The sequence below is a fragment of the Microcaecilia unicolor genome, chromosome 8 (assembly GCF_901765095.1).
Source record: "Microcaecilia unicolor chromosome 8, aMicUni1.1, whole genome shotgun sequence".
In the NCBI taxonomy this organism is placed as follows: Eukaryota; Metazoa; Chordata; class Amphibia; order Gymnophiona; family Siphonopidae; genus Microcaecilia; species Microcaecilia unicolor.
The window spans coordinates 145,819,156-145,827,853 of record NC_044038.1 but is presented as its reverse complement, the minus strand read 5'-3'; positions in this window follow the sequence as shown (position 1 = coordinate 145,827,853).

The window sequence follows — 8,698 nt, the reverse complement described above, 5'->3', positions numbered from 1 at the left end:
TCCGTAAAATCCGCCACTTTCTTTCTGAGCACTCTACCAAAACCCTCATCCACACCCTTGTCACCTCTCGTTTAGACTACTGCAATCTGCTTCTTGCTGGCCTCCCACTTAGTCACCTCTCCCCTCTCCAATCGCTTCAAAACTCTGCTGCCCGTCTTGTCTTCCGCCAGGGTCGCTTTACTCATACTACCCCTCTCCTCAAGTCGCTTCACTGGCTCCCTATCCATTTTCGCATCCTGTTCAAACTTCTACTAACCTATAAATGTATTCACTCTGCTGCCCCCCAGTATCTCTCCACACTCGTCCTTCCCTACACCCCTTCCCGTGCACTCCGCTCCAAGGATAAATCCTTCTTATCTGTTCCCTTCTCCACTACTGCCAACTCCAGACTTCGCGCCTTCTGTCTCGCTGCACCCTACGCCTGGAATAAACTTCCTGAGCCCCTACGTCTTGCCCCATCCTTGGCCACCTTTAAATCTAGACTGAAAGCCCACCTCTTTAACATTGCTTTTGACTCGTAACCACTTGTAACCACTTGCCTCCACCTACCCTCCTCTCCTCCTTCCTCCTTCCTGTACACATTAATTGATTTGTTTGCTTTATTTTTTGTCTACTAGATTGTAAGCTCTTTGAGCAGGGACTATCTTTCTTCTATGTTTGTGCAGCGCTGCGTACGCCTTGTAGTGCTATAGAAATGCTAAATAGTAGTAGTAGTAGTAGCTGGAGGTATGGCCTGTACTGCTGCTGCAGTTGATGGAGGTGATGGAAGTGGAGGTAGCGCCTCTTCTTCTGCTGCTGCTACCGCTGCTGCAGGTGGTGGAGGTAGCGCGTCTTCTGCTGCTGCTGCTGCAGTGCTTTGGTGGGCCTGGAGCCCACTAGGGCCAGCCTCATCTGCGTGGCTGTCATCACCTGCATAGCAAAAGGGGGAGGAAGTGTGTTGGTGAAAATAACCCACTTTTGTTTTTCAGCATTCGTATACATGGCCCCACACTTGAAGACCCAGCAAAGAGATGCTGAGGAATGGGATTGGCAGGCAAGCCACAGATGTGATTGTACATGGGACAGAGCTGGAGACCAGGAGAGACTGATGTGAAAGGCAGAGGTGCTGGAGGAAGACCCAAGAGAAGGACAGCAATCACCAATTCTGAAGATGTCCCTCCACATCCTTTTTGTTTTTGTTGCTAGACTGTCTGTAACTGGTGTATGAACCACATTGCTGGCTACAGCACAGAGGTGTGGGAAGGATATATGCAGAGTTTGGAAATGGGAAAAGAGGAGGGAGTGGGGAAGGGCTCCAAAGCTGTGAGATAGTGCCAACCTACACACTACTACTAATCTAAACTACCTCGCCAACCCACCCAGTTATGAAAGTCCACCTTCTATACTTACCCGCCTAACACTTTCCTTTTTTCCTTCCATACTTAAACTCTGTTCATTACTAATTGTATCTGATATCCTGGAATGACAGTGTCATAACAAAACTCTGTAAGCCACATTGAGCCTGCAAAGAGGTGGGAAAATGTGGGATACAAATGCAATAAATAATCCTTTTTATAGCGCTACTATGCATATGCACATGTGAACATGAAGAGACAGTCCCTGCACAATAGAGCTTACATTCTAATTAAGTCAGACAGACAGACAGACAGACAGGGCAACTAAGAGGGAAGCAAATTACTAAGGTGGGGATAGTGAGTAAGGGTCCTGAGCAAGTGAGTAGTGGTTAGGAGTTCAAAGCAGCATCATAAAGGTGGCCTTTTAGGCTAGGTTTGAGGACAGTCAGATACACACATTGCTGACACTACTCCCCCCCACCTCCCTCCTCCTGTCCCCCAATTGTGTAAAACAGAGTGTAGTGCAGCAGCACAACAGATACCCCAGCTTCATAAGGGTCAACCTACCTGTGCCCTCAGGCTGTGCTGATGTGTCAAGGGTCCCAGGCACGAAATGAATGCCCTCCTAGGGTAAGAGGCGGTGAACGATCTGCTCCAGGGGCATCAGGTTAGCGGTGTCATGTGCTGGGGGGTTGCCACCAGCCTTCCTTCTCACATCCCGCCTCAGCCTGCGCCACTTGCGTTTGCAGTCTTCCACCTCTCTGCCACAGTGGAAGACTGCATTCAGCCGGTCCCGTACCGCCTGCCATTCCCGCTGCTTGGTAGTAGCAGCGAGTCTCTGGCCTGTGGGAGCGAACAGATGTCTCCTGTCTATCTCCTGGACCAGGAGCTCGATTTCCGCATCGCTTAAGTTACCCTTGCGGGTCGGAGGCAGCCTCGGTGCCATTGTAGCAATACGATTCGAAAATCCGGAGAAAAACGCCTAAATACTCGCCAGAGACGCCCATGTTGAAAGGAGGATGGGCGGCCTTGAGATAAGCGTTGATTTTTTGATTATGGACAAAATCTCTACACGTGCCCAGCTGCTCCAGCGATTTGGCGCGCGCGATTTTGATTATGGGCAGAGCATTATGAGCGTCCCCAGCTGCTCTGTGTTTTGGGCGCGATTCTGATTATGGCCGGAGCCGTATGGGCGTCCTCACCTGCATTTCTTTTAGTGCTGGCCTTTTAAATGGGCTGTTTGCTTTACCGATTGCCCATTACATTAGGGGGGGGGGGGGTGTATGCGTTTCAACACCTGTTGGTTTGTAGGGTTTTTCTTTTTCGTGTCATCTGCTGGGGGGTTGGCCCCGCCACCTCTGTTTGCAGTGTTCCACATCCCTTGAACTCCATTTCCTCATCAGTGACATTTCCCTTGCAGGTGGGTGCTTGCTTTGAATCTTGCCACACACGTTCAAGGTAAGCTCATACTTCTCAGCCACTTGTTCAAGGGCTCCCCATTCTCTGGTTGCATTCAACTTTTACTTCTATTTTCGCCAGGTTTGCCGGTGGATGCTGTGCAGTGGTGGACGTTGATGGCACTTATTGGTGCTGCTTCAGGGCTGTACTGTGTGGTGTTGCCGTTGGAGTTTTGGATACAGAAAGTGAAAGTGCCTTGGTGCTTTGTAGCTTTTACTATATGAGACGTGGGGTAAGGAATAATATATTGTAGAGGAATATATTTGAGTTATTCCCCAAGTTTTCCACGTCATCACTGTGACCCCTGACGCAGGTGCTAGTCACTGAAACACGGCCTGTGTCGGGTCTTTTTATAAAGGCTCATTCATTAAAGAACTGTGTTCCATTTTTAAAGGCCCGTGGTGCTGTTTTTTTTTTGTTTGGACTTTAGTTTGTACTTCGTTCCCTCTCTTTTGTTATTTTCCACATTATTGAACACACTCCTATAATTCTCCATAGTTATGGAAGTGAAGCATTTCTAACTTGTAGTCTGCAAACGATTTGCAAGGTGGCCACAGGTACCTGCCTACTGAGCCCTTCAGTCATGGTGACGGTGAGGGTGTTTGATTACAGGGCCGTGCCAACACGGTAAGCGAGGTAAGCATGGCAGGGGGGCGCTTCCCTCTGGGGGGCGCCGCAGCACCATGCTCACCTCGCTCGCCCTCCCGCTCCCATTGTTCAACTTCCCGCCCTCTTCTCCCCCCCCCCCCCCAACATCCCCTTTCTTTTTTTTTTCCTTTTTGAAATTTACCTCCCTGGCGGTTCCAGCAGCGCAGCGTCAGTGAAGGAGGTGGTGCTCCCGACGTCTCTAGCCTTCCCTTCGCTGTGTTCCGCCTTCTTCTGATGTCATTTCCTTGACATCAGAAGAAGGCGGAACACAGCGAAGGGAAGGCTAGAGACGTCGGGAGCACCGCCTCCTTCACTGACGCTGCACTGCCGGAACCGCCACGGAGTTAAATTTAAAAAGAAAAAAAAAGAAAAGGGATGTTGGGGGAAGAGAAGAGGGCGGGCAGTTGAACAATGGGAGCAGGAGGGCAGGGGAGAGACGAGAGCATGGATGCGAAGGGGGAGGGGAGAAGAGGACGGGCCAGGCCAACTGGGACATGATGGGACATGGGAGCGAGAGGAGAGAGAGGAGCATGGATGCGAGGGGGGGTCATGGAAGGGAGAGAGGGGAATAGCTGGATAGGGATTAATGGAGGGTGACAGAGGAGCATGGATGGGAGGGGCAGGGCTCAGGGAGAGAGGGGAATTGGTGGAAAAGGATGAATGGAGGGGCAGGGGACAGAGGAGCATGGATGGGCATGGATTGGGAGGGCAGGGCTCAGGGAGAGAGGGGAATTGCTGAAAAAGGATGCATGGAGGGGGCAGGGGACAGAGGAGCGTGGATGGGCATGGATTGGGAGGGCAGGGCTCAGGGAGAGAGGGGAATTGCTGGAAAAGGATGAATGGAGGGGGCAGGGGACAGAGGAGCGTGGATGGGCATGGATTGGGAGGGCAGGGCTCAGGGAGAGAGGGGAATTGCTGGAAAAGGATGAATGGAGGGGCAGGGGACAGAGGAGCATGGATGGGCATGGATTGGGAGGGCAGGGCTCAGGGAGAGAGGGGAATTGCTGGATAGGGATGAATGGAGGGGGCAGGGGACAGAGGAGCATGGATGGGCATGGATTGGGAGGGCAGGGCTCAGGGAGAGAGGGGAATTGCTGGAAAAGGATGAATGGAGGGGCAGGGGATAGAGGAGCATGGATGGGCATGGATTGGGAGGGCAGGGCTCAGGGAGAGAGGGGAATTGCTGGAAAAGGATGAATGAAGGGGGCAGGGGACAGAGGAGCATGGATGGGAGGGCAGGGCTCAGGGAGAGAGCAGAAATTGCTGGACATAGAGGGGAGGGAAGAAAGATGAAGGAGATGAAATGAGGGAAAAGGAAGAGAGGAGAAAAACTGCACATGGATGAAGAAAATAGGCAGAAGCTGAGGACCAGAAATGAAGAAGAAAGGAGGAAAGGAAAGAAATAAATGGAAAGGAAGCCCTGGAAACGGAGTTAAGAGGACAGATAGCAGCAGAATCAGATACTGGGCCAGCATGATCAGAAAAAGAAAGTCACCAGACAACAAAGGTAGAAAAAAATCATTTTATTTTCATTTTAGTGTTTGGAATATGTCCACTTTGAGAATTTACATCTGCTATCTTATTTTGCAACGTATAGCAATTTCTTTCTAAGAATATTGCTGACAATTCCTGTCAGTGTGGCAAATGGTGAGCGATCATTTTCACGGGGGGGGGGGGGAGGGCCGCCGCCGCCAACTGATAGTCTGCAGGGGGGGCGCCAACTGATAGTCTGCAGGGGGGCGCCAGAGACCCTAGGCACGGCCCTGTTTGATTACAGTTCCTAATCCAAATTACCTGCAGCTGCCTTCAGCCTGGTGGCTGGCGTGTTGTAGTGGTTACAGCACCAGTCTTGTAATCCACAGGTTGCCAGTTCTAATCCCAGCTGCTCCTTGTGAACTTGGCCAAGTCAGTTACTGTCCATTGCATCAGGTGCAAACTTAACACCCTCCTGGGACTGAGACAGATCCAAAGTACCTGAATGTAACTCACCTTGAGCTACTACTGAAAAAGGAGTGACCAAACTCAATATAAATAAACACATATATATATATATTTGGGTGCCCTTCTGTACATGTTGTATTATATTGCAATTGTGCTGATATAAATATCCATCAAATACTGTGACCATTGTTTTCCCTTTTCTCCTCAGCACTACATACCATTGTTGATGCATTGAATGTGAAAAGATGACCCAGCTGCTTGTAGCTCCTTGGTGGCCCCCACCAATGTGGTGTGGTTGTGGGCAAGGGTGCCTGGTGATCAGAGAGCAAACATCGTCTATGCGCTACCTAGGGTTATCTGCAAGTTTCTACTTGGCAGATCACAAGTGCTACACAACAAATCTATTATTTACAGCACTCTGTGCTGTGGAGCTCTATGGTAATGGGGAGGGAGATAGGCTGGATGGCCATTTGTGTTCCTCAACACAACCTGCACATATGGCCATGCAGGTTGGAATGAACAGGTGGCCTTCTGTATGGGCACAATTATCACAGATATGCATCAAATTTCTCTTTCACACTTCACATTTCATGCAATGCATATTGCTGCCTCCTCTCACATCAACACCCACATTTGATAATATGTAATGCACAAGGTACAGACACAGACACCCTGTTATATGCAATATAGAAAAACATATATTTATTCAAACATGGGGACACAAATCCCCCCCAACCTTACAAATCCCCCCAACCCTACAAATCCCCCCAAGCTTACAAATCCCCCCCAACCCTACAATCCCCCCAAACCCTACAAATCCCCCCCACCCCCCAAAGTCTTTCAAGGGCGGCCATACCCTGTGTGTAGTGCCCTTTGTAGCAGGGTAATGAGCAGCGCCAGAAGCACCCTCAGTGGCCTATGGAGCTGCTCATTACCCTGTCTTATGGCTCTGAGCTCCTGCAGCACCTGGTTCTGGCCATCTACCAGCTGCTGCAGGAGGTGCAGGGCTGGAGCTGGCCCAGGGGCTGGAGCTGGCCCAAGGAATGGAGCTGGCCCAGGGGATGGAGCTGGCCCAAGGAATGGAGCTGGCCCAGGGGATGGAGCTGCAGGTGGTGAGAGCTCCTCCATAATGCCCTTATCAATGATGAGGACCCCCTCCTCCTCCTCCTCCTCCTCCTGCTGGCCCTCCTCAGCCGCCTCCTCCTCCTCCTGCTGGGCCTCCTCAGCCGCCTCCTCCTCCTCCTGCTGGGTCTCCTCAGCCGCCGCCTCCTCCTCCTCCTGCTGGGCCTCCTCAGCTGCCTCCTCCTCCTCCTCCTGCTGCTGGAGCCCTGTGTATGTAAAAGGATTGTGGTTGAGATCAGCACATGCAACATGGCTTGCATAGTGCAGGAGCTGGGTGGCCTGAGGCGGGGGATGGGGAAAGGTGTGGTGAGGCGTGGCCTATACCCATGGGGGCTGAGATGCGTGATGACATGACAGGGAACCCTGGAAGATGCTCTGACACAGAACACACAGGACATGTTGGCAGACCACACTCATTGGTGACCAGCATGTTTGCATTATGATATGTGACTAGGGTTTGCTGACGTGTTTTTGTTCTTTGCATTGTTTTTTTTTTGGGGGGGGGGGGGTTTAGCACATAACGTTAATATGAGGCAATGACATCCACTAAAAGTAGGACCTCAGGCAGGACTACCAGGAACCAGTATCCACCCACTCCAGAAAGGGGGATACTAAAGTGAGGCATGTCATCTAATTCATCTCGGAGGAGGTTGGTTGGAAGTTGCAGCCACACTCATGGGAGGACACCTGCAACCTGAGGCCTTGATCTGGGACACAGGTGTTATGACTTACTAGTTGCCTATTAGCCACATGGAAACTGATATTGTACACTACATTTGCATTAATGAGTACAGGTGTGGAGGTGGAGGTGTTGAGCGGTGGCAACATGTTAGGGGGGTGTAGGGTGGTGGTGGTGGGAACTTGGGGGGGTTAAGGGTGAGGGGTGGTGATTGGGGGGCCATGGCGTCGTACTGTTGGGAAGTTGGTAGGGGTGAGGGGCGGGGACTTTGGGGGGTGTGGGCGTCTGGCTCGCAGATTCCTTCGTTCCGTCCCTCCCTCGGACGTTCAGGCTTGCTGCCTGCTTGCTTGCCTGCTTCCCTCCCTTCCTTCTCTCTCACGGGTGTGCTTTTTGTTTGGTCGAGTGTATGTGCTCTGCCCTCGACGTCACCACGTTTGACGCAAGGGCGGGGCACAGACATGGTGAGTTGGATGGCTTCACCACCATGAACTTACGAACCGGTGTGTGATTGCCTGCAGTGACGTCAGTGTCCTCAGAACGTTGAGGGAGCGTTTTATTATAGTAGATTGTGCATGTACACATATTACTCATTATCCTTGAATGCAGACTTCAGTTAGTGCTTACATTGATGACGGAGCTTTTATATGTGTAGCTACAGGAGGGGGACCTGATGGGGGGAGGGGGATCAAACACTTACCTTTCCAGCCTGTCCCTTATGCAGGACCAGGCTCTCATTGGCTGTATCCTGGGGGGCAGGTGGTGGTGGTGGATAAACAGCCGGTGCCGGTGCCTAAGGCACAGCCGCACCAGCAACAGGCTCTCTCCGGAGCTCTTCCATTTTTCTCAGTGAATAAGCGTTGGAAAACAAGCGCCTTATATGGATGCCCTTGAGTGACGGACGTCGTTTCGTGAACAGCTCCATATATGGATTACCATTCCATATATGGCCGAGTCAGCACGTGGACGCCGTCGTAAGCATAGACGTCCCTGACGTGCACGAATGTTTGTTATGCGTACGGGCCCTTGATGCGTGTGGAGCTTTCCTTTTATAGATCAGTATGAAGATTACGAACCTTTTCACATATACAAAATGCATATAGCTGCATGTTCCATAGGTACAGTGCATGTAGTTCCGGACATCCAGATACGGGAAATATGAGGAATATTCGGTGGACCGGCATGATCCTCCTGTAGTTTATGCTTATGAACGTTCCTCATATTTCCCGTACCTGGATGTCCGGAACTGCATGCACTGTACTTGCGGAACTAGGTACATTCTTTTGACTATAGTTTATGCGGGCCAGATTTGGTCGTTTTCAACTGCGATAATCGAATGTCTAAAGGCGCCCTTTTTACTACCTTTTGTGCGGCCATTATTTGGGCATTTTGAACTGCAATAATCAAATGTCTAAGGACATCCATATTAGTTTTCGATTATACCTACCGGATTTTGGCCGACTTCGCAAGGGCATCCTAATTCGTACTTGGACGACCTTTCGATTATGCCCCTCCAGGT